Below are 27,961 nucleotides of genomic sequence, written 5' to 3' on the forward strand. Positions count from 1 at the left end.
AGTCACAACCACTGATCCTGTCTAGATAGCTGTTAGGAAAATAGACTGTGCTATAGGAATCACAGAGTCTATCCAGCATCTTGCCTCCAAGAAGTCATGTTAATTAAAAGGGACCAAATCGTTGCCCTGGTGAAAGTGACAAGGCTGTCTTTGATGGGAAGATAACAAATTAATTAAATCGACTTGATTACCTTCCTGGATATTAGCCACAGAACTCAGCAATTTGTTAGTCCAATTTTTTTTTTTTTTTTAACATTTTGAACTGTGACTTCGGCATGACAGAGATCCTCAGTCCTACCTGCAAAATGGAATTTAATATCACCTTAAAGGGTAGTACAGGGTGGTTCCTTTTCCTATTGTGCCGTATGCTATATGATAAGGTGAGTGAGTTAAACTTAAACCCTGTTTGAGGGAAGTTAATACTGTTCTACACATTTTCATTTCTTTGGTGGTTGTAGAACAAGAAATCTAAGGATGACATTAGAAGAGGACCTGGCTATACCAGGGAAGCACTTAGAAGTTTCAGATGAAATATGCCGCAAAAATCCACATTATGTGTCTGTGACCTGATGTATGAGATCGAGGTATATTTATTTATAAGGCAAGATCCTTAAGAGTTGAGAGGTGAGGGAGCTTGCAGTTTTGAGCACTTACTAGCTATGACTTCATGCTGGGCTTTTTTCTCATTGAATCCTTACAACATCCTATCAAGTGGGTATGATCATTCCCATTTTCCAAATAAGGAAACTGAAGCTCAAAGAGTAATGATATAAATAAAATTTATTTCATCTTCTTTCATAAATAAAATACCTGCCCAAATTCACACAGAAGGTGATAAGGCTGAGATTCAGATCCATTTCTACCTGATTCCCAAGCTAGACATTTCTATCAATACTATGGTATCACCTGCTTCAGACTCCCAGCCCCACTGGAGCTTTGACATAGAAACTTCTCCAGTAACCAAAGAAGCCACCCATTACGTAGAAGAGGAATGAGACTGATTCAGTATAGTATCCAAAGGGTGGAAAAAGAACCAAAGGATACTGGCCATGTATGAGAACATCTTTTATAAAGTCCTAGGAGATCCAGACGTTCAACCAATTGAGGAGCTCTCCTGTAGACAAATCTGCCTATCCAAGATTGCTTCAGAGCACCATGAGTCCTGACTGAAATATAGCAGGAAGCTTCTTCCACATTCTTAAGAATATGAGGTCTGACCATACCCCAGTTTTCCCTAATCATCAGCTCAATATAGCATGAAGTTGTGTACAAGACAATTAGAAAGGGACACCTCTTAGATCAAGCCTGCTCCCCTTTAATACTTTTTGACAACAAAATTACATAATCCTAACTCAAATTTATGCTTGAGTACCTTCGATGAAATGCACACTAACATACACATAATTCTCTCTTTTTTTTTTTTTAAAGATTTTATTTATTTATTTGAGAGAGAGAGAATGAGAGACAGAGAGCATGAGAAGGAGGAAGGTCAGAGGGAGAAGCAGACTCCTTGCTGAGCAGGGAGCCCGATGTGGGACTCGATCACGGGACTCCAGGATCATGACCTGAGCCGAAGGCAGTCGCTTACCCAACTGAGCCACCCAGGCGCCCCACATAATTCTCTCTTAAAGCAATCTTATTTAACAGGCCCGGCCACTGAGGACTAAACTGGGGAAAAGTCACAAAATAAAAACCATTTTTTTAAGGATGATCACTAGTAAGTTTACTGGTGATAGATTTACTGCAGCTTAAGAGTGTTGAGTTGTGTCTATCTGTTGAATTGTGTCTGGGCACTCAGTAGGTAGGAAAGTGTCTAATTTCATGTTCTATACAATATCCTTGTAATTTTTAGTACCCAATAAATTAAATAAAATGCTTCTGACAGTTAATGTTACATGGTAATAATTACATCTATTCCTTTGTAAGTGATAAATTCCCTGAAACTTCATGTTTTGAGAAAAGACCTTTGTTTACCAAAAAGAGATATTAATATGATTTCAGCAAGTTGAATTTGAATTAATAAGTTTTCATTCCTTGGCCAGCAGTTCTTAAGCAAAGGTCTAGGTTGTAATTGCTCACATGTGAGTCTCCGCTTTTGTGATTGTTCTTGGCTGTGGTTTTTAGAAGTAACAACAAGGGCCTTGATATCTTCTGGCCTAGACTTAGACACAATCCCAGGCTTGCCTTTGACCTTCACTTTCCAGCATTAATTTAAGTGAAGTGAAATCTACCTCTTCTGTGTCAGCAGTAAAAGACAGACTAAGTCTTTGAACGTGACTTCTAGTCTACTTGACTCCACGGCAAACCATGGCTTCACGTAGCTTGTTTGGTGGATAGGACCAACCTGAGCATTTTCCCTGCCAATTTGCTTATTTAAGTAGTTGTTTTTGCACTTTGAAGACATAACTTCAGTTTAAAAAATCCACATGAAGATGGATAAGACTAGGAACAAAATAATGGACTTTACCAGCGTTTTCATTTTCAATTAGCTAATCATAGAGAATGCTTCCTTTAAAATTGTGAAGTGTCTGCTTTTATGAGTGAAATGGCCGGCCATGGGAGAGAGCATAGTGTCACCATTTTTAAGTTGACTTTTCTTTTTTTTTTTTTTTAAAGATTTTATTTATTTATTTGACAGAGAGAGACACAGCGAGAGAGGGAACACAAGCAGGGGGAGTGGGAGAGGGAGAAGCAGGCTTCCCGCTGAGCAGGGAGCCCGATGCGGGGCTCGATCCCAGGACCCTGAGATCATGACCCGAGCCGAAGGCAGACGCTTAACGACTGAGCCACCCAGGCGCCCTTAAGTTGACTTTTCTGTGACTTAGTTTCTTCAGCTAATGTGAAGATTGAAACACCTTATGGGATTGTTGTGGAAATCAGAAGACATAAAAGGTGTGACTTGTACTCTAAAAAGCCATAAAGTGGTATGCAAGTATGAGGTATTACTGTTAATAACTCTCAGTAAAGACTGGCTGGGACTTGAAGTTCTTATCCTTGCTGTGCCACTTTTTATTACCCATTGATTAAAACCCTGCCCCTCTGGCCTTATTTCAGACCTTGTAAACTTGGGCTTCCTCACAACACTTAATCACTGAGCACATAAAGTTTGAATCCACAGTGCCAAACCACAGAACCACTTCTAGAATGATCCTGTCTGATCCACCTTGGTCTCTTCAACACCCTGCTCTTGGTCTAAACCCTTTCATTTGCGTTTGACAATATCTTTTTCTTTGGACCAGGAATTTGCAGAGGTGAAACTGTCCAGGAAATTGCTCAGCTCTATTTTCTGATTTGACATTAGAGAAGCTATCCTCTGAGGTGAACATGGAAACTCACTGCACTCAGGTAAGTCTCAGCTCAGTGTCCCTCTTTATTACATGGGAATTATCATTGGTGTGATTTGAAACCTTTCTGTTTACCTGCGGCGTTTATTTACCTGTGTATCATCCATCTCTCGCTTCTGGTATGTCTGTTCCAGAAGAGAAGGGGCAGGGCATGTCTTCTTTACCACGGTCTCCTGGGCCTACGGTACTTCCTGGAACCTAGGAGAAGCCTGACAAATTGTTGAATGACCAGATGAATTGCTGTAAATAGTGAAGGTCACATTTGCAATCTCTAAAGCATATAGGTCCAAATACCATTTTTCCTTCCCCAAATGAAAACTTAACACTTTTCTAATCTCTCACAATAAAAACTTCTCTAGCTAGGTCCTTAGCAATATTAATTCCTTAACTCGCATCACTGTTTTTCTCAGGGCCCAAGGCTAGGCCAACCATGATTGAGGTTTTCAAAAAAATATATTTTTAATATAATTTTAAAATATACTCACTAGGGGAAGGCTCACAAGATTCAGCCTCAGCCACAATCTGGACTATGGGCTGCCAAGTGCTGCATAAATAAGTCATCAAGTCCTTTTGGCATCCTGTGGGCCAGAAAGGATATCTTCTTCAGTAGATTTAAAGAGACATGGTTCTGAAAGAAAGGGGAGCAAAGTGAGTGATTAAATATGTACTCTCGTATTATTCTTCTGGAGTTTGGACAAGTCCCTTAGAGCGGTGACAGTCCATTTTACCAAGGGCAGGGTATTTTTTTTTTCTCTTTAATTGGAACCTACTGTAGAGCTGAAAGAATCCATTCCAATATGCACAATAAATGCCCCCTACCTACTTGGCATCTCTTGGTACACTGGAAAAGGAAAATGCAACCCAGCAGGCAGAAGAGCGGGTTACAGGGACAGCTTGTGACCATGTAGACGAAGCACAGATTCAGAAAAGTCAAAAGGAGGGCAAGAAAGAGAAACGAGGAGGACAGTGGAGGGTGGACGTAGCAGTCGGGAGGGGCTGCTTGTGCGTAGAATCTAGAAGCAATGGCTCAGCATGGGTGTCTAGACTAGAGCTCAGTTGTGCATCTCTCTCTCTGTCTCTGTCTCACGTGCACACACACACACACACACACAGTGACCAGCTGCTTCCCTGGTTTAGTCTCCCTGGCTAATCCAATCCAGGTTGTTCAACTGCTTAATGGCCTTCGGAAACTTGCCAGAATGAAGAACACTGGATCAAAAAGATGTGATGTATCCATTTCCTGTGGATTCAGAAGCCAGGCCCGGAATCGGAATCCTTCCCCTGACCTCAAAAAAGGAAAAGGAAAAGCAGCTCTGAGGTTTACAGAAAGCTCTTTTATAAATAACACTGTTCATCAGAAGATCTGTGTAACAGGGCCAGTAGGGGAAAATTGCAGGGTCTTTTCAGAAGAGTTGATTAAAATTAATTAAAATACGGTGCCATGTGAGAACGTATAACCCAAGTCATTCGGAACACGCATTCAGACCCAGAAATATCAGGCAAGCCCTCTTGTACCCCCCATATTTGAGCACACGCACACACAGCAATCCTTCTTTTGAAAAACACCTCTTTTTCCCAGACTTGTCTTATATGTAACCATGACCAAAAATTAAAAATTGTATACACTTCCTTTTGTGCTTTGTATTTACTAGAATCCAGACCAGTTTGGTTTTCATTCTTGGGAAGAGATTTGCGATCTGACTACTATCTGTATCTGTCTTAGTGGGTAGTTGATAGACTGTCCTTGGATTATTAACCAGTTAGTTTCTCCCAGAAAAGAGGTCATTAGCTTCTAACATCACTCAGGTTGTCAGGACATGCAGGTACCAGATCCTCTCATTCTGGTTTATCTTTAATTTAATCTCTAGATTTTTCAGCTCCAGCTGCTGTCTGGCTTCTACTTAATAACATATTTTTATCTGGTGGTGATGGGAGAGGGTGTTTTTTTTTTTTTTTTAACAACTCAATAACCGATACAAGGATGACAGAACTGACAAATTCTGCATTAATGGATTTCCTTCCTGCATCTAGACTCCGAGCTGCCGAAAGCCAGAAAGGGTAAAGTAGATTCCAGGCAGTCACAGGTTAAGAATCATTTGCATAAATTAGCAAGTTTTGCAAATGAATTCATCTAGTGAGAAGTAAGACACGGGACACTGCATTTTAATAATTGACATTCCACATGAAATGCAATGTTCTTGAGGAGGAAATTGAGCTCCAGGTTGCTATTAGAACCAGCGGAGCAGCACGGGTGGAAGAAATGCCATCCCCCCTTATGTGAGTTACCGCTCCTGCATAACAACGACCGCCTTCCGATGGGCTTCTTTTCATAAGGGCACTAGCCGTGTGCTCCCACTCCCCGACAGGCAGAATCAGAGGGATCTGCTCATCAGCAGTACTGAGCAGGAAATGAAAATAAAAGAGTTCTTGACATGTAGCCAGTCATTCTTACATTCTCTTTCTAAAGTCATCTTTCATTTTCTGTTTGATTTGGCAGCAGCTCTCCCCTCCCTCTTCCTTTCCGATTTTATGAAACACTTAGGAGATTATTTAAAATATACAGAGTGTGAGGGAAAAATTTTCAATTATCCAATTTGGAGGTTGTCTTTCAGAATGTCGGTTAAATCACAAATAAAGATAGGGGGGCCGTGTTGTTGCCTCCTGACTTGGTTAAGAACGTGCCACGGGGCAAGTGCGGGTGAGGGTGCCCGATGGATGCCTCTGCTGAGGGGGTGGCCCGTCCATCAAAGTCAGGGTGTCCAGAATGTGGGCAGTACAAACCGCTCACAGATGCAGTCCCAGAGCTGGAAACAAGTCCACCCGTAACAGTGTTTCCTGGCATAATTTATAATTACCATAAAATGAGTTAAATCACTCACTCGATAGACTTTTTTCCAAGTTCATGTAGAGTAAGTGTGTCATATCAATTAATTCTCAATGAACTGCAGCAGCCAATAAACTTTCTCCCAGACACTGGTAATAATCCAAGATATTGATGGGAGAGGTATCATCATTAATATGCGTATAAGCCTCAAATCATGTACAGAGAACAGGCACATACAGTTCCTTCCATGGAAGGGGGGGGACATGATTCTTGCTAGCTGTCTGTTGTTCTTTCCAATTTGTTAAGCTTTCTGTTTGCTCTGCTCTCACTTTTTACACTGATAACCTTTCATTTTGCCTACACGACTGAATTCCCCTAGTGTAGCTGTCTGTTTTTGCAGGATGTCTAATCTGAAAAAGTTAATACACACGAACAAATTGAACAGATTGAAATAAAAGGGATGTATTATATTACCCATATAATTGAGACATTTTCAATGGCTTTTCTGCATGTTCCCAACCACAAATAATTGACATAGACAAAAATTAATACAACCAGATCTTTGGTCTATATAATTCAAATAGTCATCTTAACTGATATTCGGGGGAGTCTTTTTGTAACTGAACTAACCAGTTGATTCTGGTACGATGTAGACAAAACCCCAAAGCCCTACATTTCTTTGTTGATACTATGTGACTATAGAACAAAGGAACCAAGGGCCATTGGATTTGTCACTCCCAAGCTTGTGTTAAGTGGTACTTCACCGATTCACCCAGGTTTTCTTAAACAATAACACCTGTTAACCAGAAATGTTTGATTTTATAGGCATTTTTTTTCCCTAGGGAATATTAGTTTGGTCCTCAGATTAAATATGTTTGGTGGTTGGAGAGGGCAGTCTTTTGTCTATGTCTCCATCTGCATGCTTGTGGCAACATCAAAGAAGGAATCCTGATGAGCCTGTTGGTATGTGTAATGAGTTGCCGTGGCTCTTCTCCCAATAAAGGGTGTGTTCAGACTCTGCTTTTATTTATAGACCAATAAAAAGAAATTTCCACTGTTCTCTTCAGCAGGCTGAGGATAAATAGCTCTTCCGTTTCTAACATTTAATGGTCACAGACACCAAAGCAACTGCTCTGAATATTAAGCCAACACGCGTATTTTTTCCCCCCCGTGAAGGGGAGAAATCCTTGAATATGAAACAATGGAAGACTCAGATATAATCTGTCCCATTTTAGAACTGTTTTATTGCAACTTGTTTTCCTTAACAAAGGGCACTCTAGGCTTGATTTGGTTACTGGATGGAGCATCAGCTCACGTGCTGTGACGATTTTCTCTGTGACCTGAGAGCTTCGGGCTCCATGGGATGGACTGTCTCTCGCGAAGGCAGTGTGGCCTGCCGTAGCGCCCACTGCCCTCTGACGAGGTGACTGCTGCTGGCTTGAGCTGTTCTTCAGGGGCACGTGTGCAGCCAATGCTTTCTCTTTTCCCATTCTAGAGCAAGGAACAGCCTAAATTACCTCTAATTCTTGATTCTGTGATGAAGTAGCCATCTGGTCTGTTAGCACAGTGACAATGATATAGGAGCGAACACTCTATACTTGGTCTACTGCACAGAAAAGGACAATAGGACATATTTTAAAATGTCAGGATCCATCAGAAACATGTTCAGGAAAGTTTGCGTTTATGAAAATAGATAGTATTGAAGATACATCATGATGCAAATCTAATTATGGCTGCTGGGCAGCTGAATTAAATTAAGAGTAAATCTGAATCATTCCAATTAAAAATGTGTTACTCCCTTTTTTTTGCTGCAAAAAGAAGATGCTTTACCACACTTTGGGGAAGTTGTGTCATGAAGGCTGTTGACCTGCCTACTCCTCTCCTGACACATGCATGTAGACCTCAGGCTCCATATATGATGAGTTTGGCAATTTCCAGTTAGTTATTAGTGAAAATTGTCTTCACCACTAAATCTTTGATAAGGTGTATATATTCCTGGCATGGGAGCTATTGAAAATCACATGTGTGTGAGCATGAGGTGTATCGACAGAGCGGTAAGAGGTTTATTTTTCTAATGGCCTCCCATTTAATTTTTTTTATCTCCCATTCATTCATTCAGCAAACATTGATTCAGTACTTTTCATGTATCAAGCAAGGATAAGGTGACTCATTGAAATTTGGGGGGGGAGAACAATAATATATTTTGATAGTCCTAATGTGGTTGATGAACATTACTTTAGTAAGAGAGATCAGCAACCACACGGTGATTGACTATGAACAACCAGAGTCAGTGTCTGCATCATTGTTGTGGGAAACCAGTCAGATGAGTGTCAAGGCTGCAAGATCTTGAGTGGGACAGATGAGAGGCTGGCTGAGGGCAGGTAAGAGACCTGCTCCCTGGGCGGGTGTTGTAGGTGCTAACTCCAGCTTGTTCATGCTGGTAGAGGTACAGAGTTCAGAAGATCTGGGGAACTCAGCTATGAGTGAAGCAGTCAGAACCAGGAGGTCCAACCCAGTGGGCAGAACACTGCATCAAGATCTGAGTAATAAAGACAGCCTCCAACTCTTAGTGAAGGACAACTTGAATAAAAATTGAGTCTTTATTATCTTAATTTCTAATAGATACATGACACTAATCAAATTATCTCAGCACTCTTTCTGGGTAGAGTCCAGATACTGGGAAATAGTCATTACTTTTCTTTCTGAAGGAGTAAGGAATTCACATACTCAAAGAATAATTATTGAGTATCTGTCTGTTTGTTGTGTGCCCCAAATAGCTCCACTTCACCATGCACAGACCCATCGCATTACCTTCTCCACATTCAGCCAGCTCTGCTCTCTCTCAGCGGCTATGACCCCATCATTATCCAGTCTCTTAGGCCTGCAACCTGGAAGTCATCGTGATTCACTTGTAACTCTCCCACCCCACCATCAATACCAAGTCCTACAGAGCCCACTGCCAAATACTGGAGCTCTATCCTCATCACCACCATAATTCCCCCAAATCATTGTCTCTAGACTGCAACAGCTTCCCAGCTGATGCTTCACAGATGAAAATTTATCATGTGTTGTCATGATTATGAATCCAACCGTGACTCTACATTGACTCTGGAAGTGAATCTATGATTCAGCCACTGTCCATTTCCCCAGCCTCATCTTTCCTCCCCTCACCCCCCTGGGGGTGTCAAACATCACAGCCGTGCTCAACAACTTGAATCCTGTCTTTGTCTCTGAGTGTAGCCTTCCACTGGGGTCTTCTCACTTCCTTCATCTCAATCTCCATCTAGATTAACAAGATTTTCTACTTCCTTTCTTTAAAAGTTGGTCCAAAGGATAAACCAAGCCCTTGGTTCCCCCAAGAATTCTGGGACTGACTTCTCCAGGTGCTGAGGTAGTGAGCAAGGTCCCAGGGCCTAGGCCAGTCTTCTCACTCACTCTTATGTTCTTATTCTAAAAGGTCAGTATGCACTAATAGTCCCCTACCTAGGAACGTTACCCCCCAGCCCTCAGTCTGCTTATTGTCATGCTTCCTCCCAACACACAGCAGATGGTGTCCTAATAGTCTCACCAATTTTGAGAGGAACATTACCACTCTACTGCCTTTCTGAGCAATGCCTCTCAATCTTGGTTTCCCTTTGAAGAAAAGAGATTTACTTTTTTTCTTTTTTTTTCAGAAGATTGTTAGGATTCTGATGTCTGGCCCCATGAATAGCCTCTTATTTCAGTGAAACTCTACTTCCTGCCTACGTAGGGTATGTCTTTGACCCTTATCATTCAAACAATAAAACAATGCCTTTATCAAAAAATATTTTAATATCCATACAAGAATCACTTATAAAAAACAAAGGAGGAGTTATTTGATGAAACAAAGTTATATTCTGTTTTTATGTGTATAATTATAAACATGGATGTTATGTATTCACTCAAACATGTCCCATACACAAGACCTTATTTAAAAACAGTGACATTGTTAGAACCTACATTTTCACAGAAACAGATGCAAGAAAAGTTTGCTGTACATTCCCTGAATCAGAGGCATGTGCTGTTCACTGCATATCCATGTGCCCCCATGTGCCCAATGGGCCATGAACAAGAGTCACTCCTGGGCTGAAGCATTCAAGAGTCCATGTGCAACTTTGTGACTTTCTTTTCTCCTGCCATGATACAAAGAAGAGTATGCATTGAGATGGTGGAGCTAGAAGGTACAAATAGCTTGCATCTCTGTCAGAGCATGGAGAACAGCTAATCTGAAGAGTTAGCTGACTCACACTGGGACTTAGCATGAATAAGAAATAAGCCTTTATTGTGCTAAGTAACTGAGACTCTAGGGTTATATTTTTATTACATCAGAGCCCGGGCTATCTTGACATATACACTCCATTATCTCAGATTCCAACACACACGGAATATGAAAAGATATTTTAAAATTGATTGAGGTATTGACATAGGGAATCATGCCAATTAATGTCAGTTTTTATAAAGATTCAGTTCATCTTATCTGAATATGCTGAAGACATGGAGAACAGTGATAACTAGCCTGAGAGCATTCAGTGCTGGCATGTTATCTAAGTTAATGTAAACTTTTATCACCAAAACTTAGACAAGTTAAGAAGTTGGACTCACACCAAAACCACATGCATTGCAACAAATCATTTTGAGTACTCAATAGAAGCTTTAAATATTGGTTATGTAAAATGAAACCTTTTATATCTAAATCTGATTTAGGCTCAGCAGTTCAAAGAAGATTTAAGGCACAGTTTGTTCAATGGAACTGTTTGAGACGCAGACCTATTCAGTTTTGGAAAATGAATTCCATATTGAAGAGACTATTTTCCCTCCCATGGTGGGAATATATATGAATATGGATAGATAATCCATATTTAGCTGCTCATATCAAATTTTGGCCTTTGGAAAGATGTTGAACTTGGACATCTTCTCCTTGCTGCCCACTTGTTAATTGTTTATGATTTACCTGCCTCCCTCTATCAGTTTAAAATATTGGGCCAACAAGCCAGAAATAGTTACAGTTTCAAGAATGTTTCTTGGTCTTCTGTTTTTTACCAGGATAAACTTTCAAAAATATTTTTTAAAAATTATGTAGTGTATTGGGGAGGTAGAATGAAGTTGGGGTGGGAAAAGAAGAGGGATTGCATCCGAAAATCTAAGCTAAGAATTGTTATTGACATTAAACATTGAATTTGGCTCTGAGTTTCCTAGTAGTCAAAGCAAGAGGGCAGCCTAAAAAGTTTTATAGCTTTGTTTCAGTTTTGACAAAAACAATGCTAACGCAAGGGTTACTGGTTGGCTATTTAGATCATTAAAAAATTATTTTGATGGTCTGATTTCAAGCAGCACTTGATCCTGCCTAACCAGAGGAATTCTCTACAAAGGTTATCTCCGTGAAACTAATTTACCAGTTGAATGAAATTATTTCATACTATAAATTCTCTTTGAATGCTGAAGTGAGGAAATTATATCTGAGAAGTAGAGAAACAAGTTTAGCAGGATAGGGACCCACCATTTTCAATGATTTTTAAAGACTTTTCTCCTAGAGTCAATTATCATTTGCCTTAGTGTGGATGGTCGTTAGCAGATCCCATCTAGAGAGAGTTCTGGGGGAGTCTACAAAATGTGTAACAATCATTGCAGTACTGGGGGAAAATAGCTCACTGATGTTAAAGAAAATGTTCCCCTATGTGAGCAATTACATCCTGAAGTCTTTATTGACCAAGTTGTCCTGCTGCAATCTGTTCCAGTATATTTTTCATAAAAAGATTTGTTCCAAAGAGATAACATTTCTTTGTGATGTCCTCTGAAGCCATCTTATCTTTCTAACTTTGCTGGCTTTTGTGGCCTTTATGATATGTTTGCAAAGCCAAAACGGGATGCCACGTTACCCAGTCACCAAACCCAGAGAAGGCAGGGTCTATTCCAATACCATGGTTCCTTGTATGTGATTAATGGTGAAGCCCAGCCCAAGAGACAGGTGTTGGATCCCAGAAGGTCACCTATGAAGTGGGGTCCTTATTCCATCCTAGACTAGAGACCTTTGTTTTACTACTGCTACTGCAGTTGGCTGCTGCTACAGAAAACTCTCAGCTCTGACCTGCCACTGCACCCATGGCCTCTGAAGTCCAGGAAGGCAGACAGTCTCGGAGTTTGCTTTGATACCAGTACTCACTTTATTAGCACCCCATAGAGACTGTTTGCAGTGAGAAGCTAACCAGCAGTACAACTCTTGACCCCAGGGCTTAGAGAACAGGGTGTAGAGGCTCATTCTGAGCAAACTTGCTGTGTGAGTCTGTGTGATTAACTCCTGCCTCAGTTCCTCTAGGAAGAAGGGATCTGCCTGGTATAGGTATTGTGATATTCACAACGGATGCTACTCTTCCTAGAGCTCACCTGGGGGAGGATGGTGGTATGGAGGGCATAGGAAATGTAAGTGAGTCTTAGGTCCTGTTCCTGGGGAAAGAGACTCAGACAACACATCACATAGAGAGGGCTCACTGGTGAGTGCTCTTAGGAGAGATGCCTATAAAGGATTGGACGGAAGGGCAAGTTACATTGTGATAAGGTTGTAATAGGAGTCTCGGGTGATTTTACAGGGAGGTCTGGGACTGTGATGGCCTTTCAGAGATGCCCCCAAATTGGAGCAAGGTGCTGGGCTTTGTACCCACTAATAGTTTAGGCATTAGATGTGGTCTACCCCTGAGGAAGCAGCTAAGCTTGAGCAAGGCGGCTTCCTTTGGTCAAGGGCAATTTCTGAGGAGGGTCTCAACCATGAGCTGCCAGCAAATGACACTTCTGGAAGCTGGGGGGGAATGACCTTGACCTTTTTTGGACGTTGGTCCAAAAGGAGGAATCTGGGTGGCACACCACAGCATTATTATACCCAACTAGCTGACTTTCTATCCCAATAGCTTCATATAGACAAGTAGCTTCAGAAATATGAAGGAATGATACATGTAAGGGATGGTGGTAGCAGATAACCACTTGAATCTTGATCCATACTGTTACAAGGATACATATACAGTAAAGGGCTATTTGGTAAATAAACAGTAAGCCCGTACTTTTATTAGAGGAGTGAGTGAAATGATTCCATGATTCTCAATAGCTATTAGAGAAATTTTTCTTAAAGCGGTAGTGGTAAGTAGGCAGGGGTAGTTCTTGCTTACATGACCTAGTAATAATCAAGCCATCCAAGGTTCACACATGAGAATCTTTCCAGCATGGAGGGGAGCCCTATATTGGTTATCTTTCAGACCACGCTTGACCTTCGAGGTCTCTGGAAAACACACCATCACCCCACGATCATCCGGTCCCCAGACATAGCTTCAGCACTTGAGCAGTCAGAAGCCGACCTGATTCAAACCTCCCATGTCAAGAGACACTATACGAATATAGCCCATGGAGCCCTTAACGGTTAACAGTTTCAACCTGCATAACTTCTCAAGGTCATTTCAAGTCCTATACGATATTTAAATAAATACATATACATATACATTATCAGAAATTCAGACAATACAGAATGATGAAATGAAGAATTAAAAATTAACTTTAATCCCACCATGGCTGACATAATGGTATACATTTTATCCTTCTAGTCTTTTTTTTCTATTCATATGCAAGTACTATTCTAAAAAATGATTTTACCTTGGAGGCATAGAGCTTTGTATTCAAATCCCAGTTCTACCACTTACTCATGGTGTGACCTCAAGTAGTTTACTCTTGATTTTTTGGTTCATGTATAATATGGGAATAATTACGGTCACCTCATGGATTTTTTTTTTTTACTTTATTTATTTAACCTCATGGAATTTTATTAGGTTTTAAAACAAGGTGATACGTATAAACCATATAGTCCATCACCTGGCACAAAACAAGCATTCAATAAATGTTGTATCTTTACTTCCCCACCTGAGGGGCTAAATTGGAAAAAACCACAAAGGATTCAACTTTGAGAACTGAGTTATGATCTGAGAAAAGCCTCCTTAAAAAGATCTCAAGCTTCATTGCTTAAATTAATTCCAAACTTTTTCAAGCTATTAAGAGGCAAAGCACAATTTGATTCAGATATGTAACATGAGACTATGTAATTAAACATATATATCCTGAAATTAATTTTACATTCACTTTTATAATACAGTACACTTATATAGAATAACACATGGCTCTTGATTAAACAGCAGACTGCCATTCAGTCAAACAGCTCAAGATAGATCATAAAACATGAAAATGCAGCATCAGCACCAAAATATGGTTATGGGATTTTAATATTCACTTCCACACTCTTACCTAGGTAGCATAAAAATGGATGTTTCAGAGAGAAAACGTTAAGAAAATGTTAAGCATTAAGTATATCACATTTCTGCTTAAATGCTATTGGGTCATCTAGATTTATTGTAAATAAGACCAGAGGAATTTAGAGATTTGTCTTTCAAAGTAAAGTTAATTAGGACCAGTATAATTTTGGTTTAAAATTTTCAATTACAGAAATAAAAAACTTTTTTTTTTAGAAATAAAAAACTTTTAAAGGCATTTGAATTTATTATTTTCTGTATTTCTTATTTTATTTTCAAAATAAAATCTACTGAACTGTGCACATATTATGATGGAAATATTTTTGAAATCTCTCAACTCTGAATAATCCAAACTCTTGCACAGTTGGGGGACTTGGGAAAAGGATAAATGAAATACACAGATGATTCCTTAAAGTCTGGTTTCATTCTTTAGTGTGATTTCTTCCCTTCTGCAAACCTTTATCTGAGCAATAAAAAAAGACAGTCAAATTGACCATTTGAGTTTCATTTTCCTCACCTTCCCATGTTGGAAGATCTTTCAGGTAGGGAAAACACTGTGCTCGACTAAAGCTCATCCACTCATTATTCCTTACAGTAAAGTCATTTTCCCTTAATCCGATCATGCCCAAATAAGACCTACCTAAAATACCACATAATTCTAAATGTAAACTTTTTATTTAAGGACACCATGTTGAGAGAGAATCCTCCAGCGGTCTCTCACGTTTCTGCATGCCTTGTGAGCAGAGACGCACTGATAGCTTTTGTTCCCGACTATCTTTTCAAGGATGATTGTATAGAGAACAGCCTTGGAAGATAGTGTCTCCCTCCCAAGCAGAGGATAAGTTTGTTTACTACCTAGTGTAACAAAGATGATATGTCTCCCAACCATGGAGGTGGGGCAGATTGGCTCGTATCCCATTACGAATGATTTCAGTTTTCTAAGCTTGGGGATCCTCAGTTGACACAAAGCACTGCATATACAGCATCCATCTGAGCCTCCCCTGTGCAACTCTGAGGAGGGGGAGCAAGGGCAAGAAGAGCAAACATACCGCTCACGCTGCTTGCTAGGCTCTGAGTAACCAATTCCTTTGTCTCTGACCCAGGAGTATCATGTCTTCTGCCGGCATGTATAAAACTGTGTCAGTATTGGAAGCAGAGTCTGTATCAGACAATTTAAAAAATGTCATGTATCATGACATACAATACTTTCAAAAGCTACACAAATCCTGAGTATAAGGATAGGTTAGGTGAGTTTTAATGAGGTGAACATATATAAGCAAAACCCAAAAAACAATGTAACCAGAATCCCAGGATTCCCTTCACATTCCCTACCAGTCACAAACCCCCTGCACAAGGTAACCAACCACTATCCGGATTTCTCACACCATAGCTTAGTTTTGCCTTTCTTGAACTTTATGTGAATGAAATCATACAGTGTGTATTCTTTTGTATGGTTTATTTTGCTCAATACTATTTGCGGAATTCTTTCATGTTGTTGAATATAGTTTTAGTTTCTTCATTCTCATTACTGAAAAGTATTCCATATGCGAATATACCACATTTTCTGAATTGCATATCTTCTGAACGCCCACAATCCTTTATTAGTAACTTTCCTGTTCAACTACTTACTTTTTACTTTTTTTTTTTTTAATTCTTATGTATGTATGTATGTATTTGAGAGAGAGAGAGAGAGAGAGAGAGAGAGAGATAGCAAGAGAGAGCCCGAGCTAGGAGGAGAGGGAGAATAGACTCCCCGTGAGCAGGGAACCCTACTCAGGGCTTGATCCCAGGACCCCGGGATCATGACCTGAGCTGAAAGGAGACGCTTAACTGACTGAGCCACCCAGGCACTCCTTTACTTTGTATTTTAGTTATTAAAGTACGTGTTATTTCCTATGCTAGACTTTTCATCCCTTGAAAACTTAAGCCTCAAGAGAACCTGAGCAGTATATTAATTAATTAACTTATTAATTCATCATTCAATTATTCTACAAATATTCAAAGAGAGCCACTTATGTTTACAGTATGATGGATGCCAGCATTGTGTTCATCCATAAAACAAGTACTAGAAAACATTTGGTGAATGATTGAGTAGCTAATAAGCAGGAAGCAAAGGGAAAGAAGGACACAAGAAAATGGCTGAGGAAATTGACCAGAGAATATGTGTCTTGACTAATGTAGAGTTGATTGTGTTTCATGAGGAATGAGACTAGTTTTTAACCAAGATTCAAGGACTAATATGGCAAACTGCCTTGTAAAATCTTCACAAGATTGTCTTCTAGGCATTTTTCAAACTTTACAAAAGTAAACTTGTAACTTACACATCCCCAAATTTGCTCCTCCACAAATCTTTGCCATCTCATTAAAATGCACCTCAATCCATTCAGTTGCATCCAGCATCATTTTCTCTTTCCCTTATTCCCCACATCAAGTGCAGTAAACCCTGTAGACTCCATCTCTAGAGCACATCCCAAATCTGTACATGGCCCATCTCCACCACCATCAGTCTAGTCCTGAGAGTTTCCTTGCTTCTCCTCTACCCCTGCCACAGAGCAACCACAGATAGCTTCTGAAACATAAATCAGATCATGTTATGTCCTCACTTAAAACACTCTGATGGGGGGGGCGGTGCCTGGGTGGCTCAGTCATTAAGCGTCTGCCTTCAGCTCAGGTCATGGTCCCAGGGTCCTGGGATTGAGCCCCCCTTGGGGCTCCCTGCTCAGCAGGAAGCCTGCTTCTCCCTCTCCCTCTGCCCCTGCTTGTGTTCCCTCTCTTGCTGTTTCTCTCTCTGTCAAATAAATAAAATCTTTAAAAAAAAAAAACACCCTCTGATAGTATCTCATTGCTCTCACAACAAAGTCTAAATTCTTTACTCCAGTTTTTTTAATTTAATTTTAATTTTTATTTTTTCATTATGTTATCTTAATCACCATACATTACATCATTAGTTTTTGATGTAGTGTTCCATGATTCATTGTTTGCATATAACACCCAGTGCTCCATGCAGAATGTGCCCTCTTTAATACCCATCACCGGGCTAACACATCTCCCCACCCCCTCCCCTCTAGAGCCCTCAGTTTGTTTCTCAGAGTCCATAGTCTCTCATGGTTCATCTTCCCCTCTGATTCCCCCCCCCCCTTCATTTTTCCCTTCCTTCTATCTTCTTTTTTAACATATGATGTATTATTTGTTTCAGAGGTACAGGTCTGTGATTCAGCAGTCTTACACAATTCACAGTGCTCACCATAGCACATACCCTCCCCAATGTCTATCACCCAGCCACCTCATCCTTCCCACCCCCCACCATTCCAGCAACTCTCAGTTTGTTTCCTAAGATTAAGAATTCCTCATATCAGTGAGGTCATAGGGTACGTGTATTCATCTGATTGACTTATTTCGCTCAGCATAGTACCCTCCAGTTCCATCCATGTCGTTGCAAATGGCAAGCTTTCATTCCTTTTGATGGCTGCGTAATACTCCATTGTATATATATATACCACTTCTTCTTTATCCATTCATCTGTCGATGGACATCTTAGCTCTTTTCATAGTTTGGCTATTGTGGACATTGCTGCTATAAACACCGGGGTGCACGTACCCCTTTGGATCCCTACATTTGTATCTTTGGGGTAAATACCCAGTAGTGCAATTGTTGGGTTGTATGGTAGCTCTATTTTCAACTTTTTGAGGAACCTCCATATTGTTTTCCAGAGTGGCTGCACCAGCTTGCATTCCCACCAACAGTGTAGGAGGGTTCCCCTTTCACTGCATCCCTGCCAAAATCTGTCGTTTCCTGACTTGTTAATTTTAGCCATTCTGATTGTGTGAGGTGATATCTCATTGAGGTTTTGATTTGGATTTCCCTGATGCCGAGCAATGTTGAGCACTTTCTCATGTGTCTGTTGGCCATTTGGATGTCTTCTTTGGAAAAATGTTTGTTCATGTCTTCCGCCCATTTCTTGATTGGATCATTTGTTCTTTGGGTGGTGAGTTTGATAAGTTCTTTATAGATTTTGGATACTAGCCCTTATCTGATATTTGCAAATATCTTCTCCCATTCTGTCGGTTATCTTTTGGTTTTGTTGACTGTTTCTTTTGCTGTGCAAAAGCTTTTTATCTTGATGAAGTCCCAATAGTTCATTTTTGCCCTTGCTTCCCTTGCCTTTGGCAATGTTTCTAGGAAGAAGTTGCTGCAGCTGAGGTCGAAGAGGTTGCTGCCTGTGTTCTCCTCTAGGATTTTGATGGACTCTTGTCTCACATTTAGGTCTTTTAACCATTTTGAGTCTATTTTTGTGTGTGGTGCAAGGAAATGGTCAAGTTTCATTCTTCTGCATGTGGTTGTCCAATTTTCCCAACACCATTTGTTGAAGAGACTGTCTTTTTTCCATTGGACATTCTTTCCTGCTTTGTCGAAGATTAGTTGACCATAGAGTTGGGGGCCCATTTCTGGGCTCTCTGTTCTGTTCCACTGATCTATGTGTCTGTTTTTGTGACAGTACCATACTGTCTTGATGATGACAGCTTTGTAATAGAGCTTGAAGTCCAGAATTGTGATGCCGCCAGCTTTGCTTTTCTTTTTCAACATTCCTCTGGCTATTCGGGGTCTTTTCTGGTTCCATACAAATTTTAGGATTATTTGTTCCATTTCTTTGAAAAAAGTTGATGGTATTTTGATAGGGATTGCATTGAATGTGTAGATTGCTCTAGGTAGCATGGACATCTTCACAATATTTGTTCTTCCAATCCATGAGCATGGAACGTTTTTCCATCTCTTTGTGTCTTCCTCAATTTCTTTCATGAGTATTTTATAGTTTTCTGAGTACAGATTCTTTGCCTCTTTGGTTAGATTTATTCCTAGGTATCTTATGGTTTTGGGTGCAATTGTAAATGGGATCGACTCCTTAATTTCTCTTTCTTCTGTCTTGTTGTTGGTGTATAGGAATGCCACTGATTTCTGTGCATTGATTTTATATCCTACCACTTTACTGAATTCCTATATGAGTTCTAGCAGTTTTGGGGTGGAGTCTTTTGGGTTTTCCACCTAAAATATCATATCATCTGCAGAGAGTGAGAGTTTGATTTCTTCTTTGCTGATTTGGATGCCTTTTATTTCTTTTCGTTGTCTGATTGCTGTGGCTAGGACTTCTAGTACTATGTTGAATAGCAGTGGTGATAGTGGACATCTCTGCCGTGTTCCTGACCTTAGGGGGAAAGCTCTCAGTTTCTCCCCATTGAGAATGATATTTGCTGTGGGTTTTTCATAGATGGCTTTTATGATATCGAGGTATGTACCTCTATCCCTATACTCTGAAGAGTTTTGATCAAGAAAGGATGCTGTACTTTGTCAAATGCTTTTTCTGCATCTATTGAGAGGATCATATGGTTCTTGTTCTTTGTTTTATTAAGGTATTGTATCACATTGATTGATTTGTGGATGTTGAACCAACCTTGCAGCCCAGGGATAAATCCCACTTGGTCATGGTGAATAATCCTTTTAATGTACTGTTGGATCCTATTGGCTAGTATTTTGGTGAGAATTTTTGCATCCAAGTTCATCAAGGTTATTGGTCTGTAATTCTTTTTGATGGGGTCTTTGTCTGGTTTTGGGATCAAGGTAATGGTGGCCTCATAAAATGAGTTTGGAAGTTTTCCTTCCATTTCTATTTTTTTGAACAGTTGAAGAAAAATAGGTATTAATTCTTCTTGAAATGTTTGGTAGAATTCCCCTGGGAAGTCATCTGGCCCTGGGCTCTTGTTTGTTGGGAGACTTTTGATTAGTGCTTCAATTTCCTTAGTGGTTATAGGTCTGTTCAGGTTTTCTATTTCTTCCTGGTTCAGTTTTGGTAGTTGATACATCTCTAGGAGTGCATCCATTTCTTCCATATTATCTAATTTGCTGGCATATAGTTGCTCATAATATGTTCTTATAATTGTATTTCTTTGGTGTTGGTTGTGATGTCTCCTCTTTCATTCATGATTTTATTTATTTGGGTCATTTCTCTGTTCTTTTTGATAAGTCTGGCCAGGGGTTTATCAATCTTGTTAATTCTTTCAAAGAACCAGCTCCTAGTTTCGTTGATCTGTTCTACTGTTCTTTTGGTTTCTATTTCATTGATTTCTGCTCTGATCTTTATTATATCTCTTCTCCTGCTGGGTTTAGGCTTTATTTGCTGTTCTTTCTCCAGCTCCTTTAGGTGTAGGGTTAGGTTGTGTACTTGAGACCTTTCTTGTTTCTTGAGAAAGGCTTGTATTGCTATATACTTTCCTCTTAGGACTGCCTTTGCTGCATCCCAAAGATTTTGAACAGTTGTGCTTTCATTTTCATTTGTTCCCATGAATTTTTTAAATTCTTCTTTAATTTCCTGGTTGACCCATTCATTCTTTAGTAGGATGCTCTTTAGCCTCCATGTATTTGAGTTCTTTCCAACTTTCCTCTTGTGATTGAGTTCTAGTTTCAAAGCATTGTGATTCGAAAATATGCAGGGAATGATCCCAATCTTTTGGTACCAGTTGAGACCTGATTTGCGACCTAGGATGTGATCTATTCTGGAGAATGTTCCATGGGCACTAGAGAAGAATGTGTATTCCGTTGCTTTGGGATGGAATGTTCTGGATATATCTGTGAAGTCCATTTGGTCCAGTGTGTCATTTAAAGTCTTTTTTTTCCTTGTTGATCTTTTGCTTAGATGATCTGTCCATTTCAGTGAGGGGGGTGTTAAAGTCCCCCACTATTATTGTATTGTTGTCGATGTGTTTCTTTGCTTTTTTTTTTTATTCTTATGTTAATCCCCATACATTACATCATTAGTTTTAGATGAAGTGTTCCATGATTCATTGTTTGTGCTGTTTCTTTGCTTTTGTTATTAATTGGTTTATATAATTGGCTGCTCCCATGTTAGGGGCATAGATATTTACAATTGTTAGATCTTCTTGTTGGATAGACCCTTTAAGTATGATATAGTGTCCTTCCTCATCTCTTATTATAGTCTTTGGTTTAAAATCTAATTTGTCTGATATAAGGATTGCCACCCCAGCTTCCTTTTGGTGTCCATTAGCATGGTAAATTGTTTTCCACCCCCTCATTTTCAATCTGGGGGTGTCTTTGTGTCTAAAATGAGTCTCTTGCAGACAGCATATCAATGGGTCTTGTTTTTTAATCCAGTCTGTTAGCCTGTGTCTTTTGATTGGGGCATTTAGCCCATTTACATTCAGGGTAACTATTGAAAGATATGAATTTAGTGCCATTGTATTGCCTGTAAGGTCACTGTTACTGTATATTGTCTGTGTTCCTTTCTAGTCTATGTTACTTTTAGGCTCTTTCTTTGCTTAGAGGACCCCTTTCAATATTTCTTGTAGGGTTGGTTTCGTGTTTGCAAATTCCTTTAGTTTTTGTTTGTCCTGGAAGCTTTTTATGTCTCCTTCAATTTTCAATGACAGCCTAGCTGGATATAGTATTCTTGGCTGCATATTTTTCTCATTTAGTGCTCTGAATATATCATGCCTGTCCTTTCTGGCCTGCCAGGTCTCTGTGGATAGGTCTGTTGCCAATCTAATGTTTCTACCCTTGTAGGTTACAGATCTCTTGTCCCAAGCTGCTTCCAGGATTTTCTCTTTGTCTCTGAGACTCGTTAGTTTTATTATTAGATGTCGGGGTGTTAACCTATTTTTACTGATTTTGAGGGGGGTTCTCTGTGCCTCCTGGACTTGGATGCCTGTTTCCTTCCCCAGATTAGGGAAGTTCTCTGCTATAATTTGCTCCATTATACCTTCTGCCCCTGTCTCTCTTTCTTCTTCTTCTGGGATCCCAATTATTCTAATATTGTTTTGTCTTATGGTATCACTTATCTCTCAAATTCTGCCCTCATGATCCAGTAGTTGTTTATCTCTCTTTTTCTCAGCTTCTTTATTTTACATCATTTGGTCTTCTATATCACTAATTCTCTCTTCTGCCTCATTTAGCCTAGCAGTTAGAGCCTGCATTTTTTATTGCACTTCATTAATAGCCTTTTTGATTTCAACTTGGTTAGATTTTAGTTTTTCTATTTCTCCAGAAATGGTTTCTCTAATATCTTCCATGCTTTTTTCAAGTCCTGCTAGTATCTTTAAAATCATCATTCTGAACTCTAGTTCCAACATCTTACTAATGTCCGTATTGATTAGGTCCCTGGCAGTTGGTACTGCCTCTTGTTCTTTTTTTTTGAGGTGATTTTTTCTGTCTTATCATTTTGTCCAGAGGAGAAGAGATAAATGAGAGAACAAAATGCTAACCGGGTAACAACGACCCCAGGAAAATACACAATAAACAAATCAGAAGAGACCTTCCAGAAAGTGGTCACTTTTCTGTTCAGAGTTGCTGCTATTCTTTTCTTTGAGTTCCTGTTGAGTTCGTAGGTGTTCAGAATGGTTTGATCCATATCTAGCTGAATTCCTGGGACCAGATGAAATTTAGGTCTCCTACTCCTCCACCATCTTGCTCCTCCCCTTTACTCCAGTTTTTATGGCACATTCTGAACTGAGTTTATCCTGTCTTCACTTACTAAGTTCCAGCTACCAGGCCTTTTATTTGCCAAGCTTACCTTGCCTTATGGCCTTTGTACTTTCTCATGCCTTGTCCTAGATGCTTTTCTTCCTTATCTTCGCATGGCTAACTCCTTCTTTTCAACAAGATCACAGCTTAAATGTCACCACCTCAGAGAAACCTTACCTAAACTTCTAGGCCAAAGTAGCCATCCAGTTACTTTCTGTCACATCACCATATTTTAATGCTGTGGGTAGCACTTTTCCTTACCTGATATTTTGTTTCTCATTTTTATGTCTATTTTGTGTCTGTTTCCCTCAACTGAAATTTAAGTTCCATGAGGGCAGAGACCTAGTCTGTCTTGCTCACCAAGAAAGAAGTGGAATGAGATTAGGTAGAGACATATGGAGACTTTAATTTTATTCACGATGCCCTGTTTCTTAAACTGACAGGTACACTGATATTCATTTTATTACCCTTTCTACAGGATACATACATTATATGTATTCTTTTTCTGTATAGTTTATAATTATATAATTATATTAGCTATTTTATAATTGAAAAAGTAAAAATATAATAAAGTTAAATTATTTATTTTATAACTAAACCTTCCATGTTCTGTATTATAGTGTCAGGAAATATTTTGTCTGATTTGTAGCCTAATAGCTATAGTGCTATGAACTCTGTTTCCTATTTGGATATTGCAGTGGGTTGAACTGTGCTCCCCCAAAAAGATATTTTGAAATCCTAAATTCCTGCATCTCAGAATGTGACCTTATTTGGAAATAGGGTCATTGCAGATGTAACAAGTTAAGGTGAAGTCATACTAGAGAAATTTGGGCCCCTGATCCAACATGACTCATGTCCTTATAAGAAGATGGCCATGTGAAGACAGAGACAGGAGGATTTGAATGATGCATCTACAAGCCAAGGAATGCCTGGAGATACCAGATGCTAGGAGAGAGGCATAGAGCAGATTCTGTCTTAAAGCCCTCAGAAGGCAATCCAACCAACACCTTGATTTTGGACTTCTGGTCTCCAGGACTGTGAGACAATACATTTTTCTTGCTCTCAGCCTCCCAGCTTGCAGAAATTTGTTATGGCAGCCTTGTGAAAGTAATACAGATGTGTCCGAGGGGTATAAATCAAACATGTACATTGATGATTTAGGTTTTTCTATGACAAGAGTGAGACTATACTGGACCCAACAATGAAATCGAGTGTCTCTACCTTTACAGTCTTTTCCTTCTGCAGGCTCCAATAATGCATGTAGTGATAACACAGTGAGCCTGAGAACCAATCCCAAATTTGAGAGGCTTTAGAACATACGAGGGTATAGGAGAAAATTAAATAGCTCATTTTCCCTAGGACCTTCATTGCCATTGGTTGAATCAATCACTGAGCTGCATTCATAGCTATTATTCATAGGATGTCTGGTACCATTATGACCTTTCAGATCTTATTAGTTTAGTTGAGGTTGGTAGAATTACATTTACATTGATTCCTAAAGGGCGGAGTGTTTGAGAGCATGCTTGGTTGTTGTTTACCAAATGGGATTGATGGGGTAAACACAGATAAAGAGTTAAGAGTGCTCCAGAGTCAGCTGGATGATAAAGGCAAATCTTATTTAAGAATAATTGATTTATGTTACCCATAAATCTGAATTGTATCTGGAAATGCTCCTTTTATCCAGTCGGTGTATAGATAGGGTTAGAATAAGAATAACATCTAATCTCGCAAGATCACTTCTTGACCATGGAGAATAGTTCCTGTTTTGTTTTTAATACAGAAATCTTGAGAAATGCCAGTGTATGATGGTAGTGCATCCTATGCTCAACTCACAATGGCCAGTCAATGAGTATTAAATGATGTTGCTTGGAAAAAATCCCTGACAATGTAGGAATTAATATTCACTATTGTAAGATTTTATCTCAAGGAGAGGAGCTTGGGAAGATGGCAGAGTAGAAGGACCCTAAGCTCACCCTGTCCCATGTTTACAACTAGATATCACTCACATCCAAGTATGTAAGGCTTTATCTCTACATGAGTCACTTGGACTTGGTCAAAGGATTTTACTTGTTGGAGGTTTGGATTGGTGATGGCACATGGCATACACTCTTAGATTGGAGTGGCTTCTGAATCACACATGGCCAGATAACCTCTCTACAGGTGACTGATGGACTAGTGGCTAAGGGTGCAAGAATTGGAAGCAAATATACTTGAGTTCGAATCTTGGCTCCATTCCTTCCTGGCCACTGGCTTTTAGGTAAATAACTTCGCTTTGCTGCATTTCAGACTCCTGACCTGCAAAATGAGAATTCGTGATAATGCCTACTTCTTAGAGGTCTTGTGGGGATTAAGTGGGGTGAGGATGCAGAGATGAGAGGGTGACTGCTCTTGGGAATGATGCCTCTATCTACTCCACTGCCCGCCAGACTGACTGACACAAGAGTTCCCTGTAACCGAGTTTTGTCAGCCCACCTGCGCCTCCACGCTTAGCATCACCAGGTGATGACACCTGCTCTGGCCCCGTGGGCAGGTTGGAAGTCAGGTCCAAGCTGTGAGCAACTGGCCCTTCCCTGCCTTACTCCTCCATGTCCTCTTTCCACCCTTGTCTCCTACTCCTGGGTCAGTGGTGGGTTGCCAGGAAAAGGACCAGAAGGCCAGAGGCTGTTTTAGGGGAAGCAATATCTCAACTGTGCAGTAACAGCTGCAGAGAGACCCCGCTTCCTGGCTCTGTCTTTCCTCCTGCCGCTCTGATCTCTTGCTCGCCTGTTTCTCCTCAACTCCCTGCAGCAACCTGTGGTTTCACCTCCTTCCACTGCATGTTTTCCCATCATCATGGAGGTCCAGTACCAAATCAAATGCACAAGGTTCTCAATTAGAAATGATGTTATTAGAGGGCGCCTGGGTGGCTCAGTTGGTTAAGCGGCTGCCTTCGGCTCAGGTCATGATCCTGGAGTCCCGGGATCGAGTCCCACATCGGGCTCCCTGCTCGGCGAGGAGTCTGCTTCTCCCTCTGACCCTCCTCCCTCTCATGCTCTCTGTCTCTCATTCTCTCTGTCTCAAATAAATAAATAAAATCTTTTTTTTTTTAAAAGAAATGATGTTATTAGCAATGAGTACTGACCCATCAGAAGGGACTATGGCAGAGGGAGCCCTGAGGCAGAATCCAGACACCCCCTGCACGGCCAGGAGTCAACCCTTCATTGGCTGGATCCTGGGGAAGGGGGAATCCTGGAGGGCCCCCAGGAAGGGACAGAGCAACCTGGGAGCAGAGGCAGTAGGCTTGGCAGTGGAGCACTCCAGGGGCCCAGGGCAGTGGGTGTTTACCCAGAAATCCTTCAGCTGTTAGGCTATTCCCAAGCATTCGAGTGAAATACCAGCTCTGATCCCAGACTTCTCTATTTTCTTAACAAGGTATCCTTTCATTTTCCTTCTTTCCCCTTTCTCCCCTTCTCTGCTTGCCTCTTGTCCATTATTGCATCTGGCAAATGTCAGATCTCACACACACTGGGCAACATACCCATTCCCTCCTGTGAAGAAGCCAGATGGACATGGACTCAGAAGATATGAGGGGGTCTGCACTGGTTTCCCAGGGCTGCTGTAATGAAGTGTCTCACAGTTCTGGGGGTTGGAAGTCTGGGGTTCAAGTGTTGGCAGGGCCATGCCCCCTCAGAAACCTACAGGGAAAGCATCTTTCCTTGCTTCTTGCAGCTTCTGGTAGCCCTGGACATCCCATGGCTTGTGTCTCTATCTTCACGGTGTTCTCCTGGGGTCTCTCCACATATCTTCCTTCTAAATCTGTGTCCAGTTTCCCCATTTTGTAAGGACACCAGTCATACTGGGGTAGTGTGCCCCCGGATGATCTCATCCTAATTTGCTCAAATCTGCAAAGACCCTGTTTCCAAATAAGGTGACATTCCTCAGAAAGTGGGTTAGAACTTCAACATATCTTTCTTGAGGGGACACAGTACAACCCATAACAGTGGTCCTTCCCCACTAGGTAGCCCTTGGGTAAAAACTCATGAGGTTCTCTGTCCTTGTACCAACACCAAAGCCCCGACTTTGCTCTCTACTCAGACACAAAGCATGCTGGACTCGGGACATTAAGGTCAATTTCAGAGAGCAACAGTGCTCATTGAGCTTCAGTGCTAGAAGGCATTTCAGCGTTTCTGTAAGCGACCTACCCACTTTACAGATGAGGAAGCTGGAGGACCAAAGACAGGCTTTACCTGAGATCTCAGAGCTTGTAAGAACTGTAGTCATGAGTAGGACCCATGCTTCTTTGCTCCCTTTCACTGTTCTACTCTCACAGGTGAGGTGTTGGGTTTTTTGTTTTTTTTTTTTTAATTTTCTTTATTTGAGAGAGAGTGAGAGCAAGAGAATGTGAGCACACACAGAGGGAGAGGGAGAGAGAGAAATAGACTCCCCGCTGAACAGGGAGCCCAATGCAGGACTCGATCCCAGGACCCTGGGATCATGACCTGAGCAGAAGGCAGACGCTTAACCGACTGAGCCACCCAGGCGCCCCAAGTAAGGTGTTGCTTTAACCAACATTGCATTTGCCTTCTTTTGGGGCCTATTTTAACCCATTTCTCCACCTTACCTAATCTCTGTAGACATAGCCTCTAAGATGATCCCTAAGGAAATACTTCTCAGAGACACCAGTGTATCCATTGAGTAATAATGAGAATCAGTGGGTAAGGCATTCTAACAATCCCCAAATGTGTTTTTAACACTGTTATTGTTGTTTTAACATTGAATACACTTAACCAGGAAACTCAACTTCTTTCTGAAGCATTCCAACTGTTGTGTTTATACCCAGTTGCCACACAACATTTGCTCCTACTGTGTTTTAGTTGGCAAGGGCTGGAGGAAGGGTTTTTGTAGCCAAGTAGCTACAGATAGGGAATCTTTCCAATCCCCAGGGACCTGGCATAGCCCCAGAATCAATAGTCACAGGGACAGATGCC

This window comes from Mirounga leonina, unplaced genomic scaffold (assembly GCF_011800145.1).
Source record: "Mirounga leonina isolate KUSES-001 unplaced genomic scaffold, KU_Mleo_1.0 Mir_151, whole genome shotgun sequence".
Taxonomy (NCBI): domain Eukaryota; kingdom Metazoa; phylum Chordata; class Mammalia; order Carnivora; family Phocidae; genus Mirounga; species Mirounga leonina.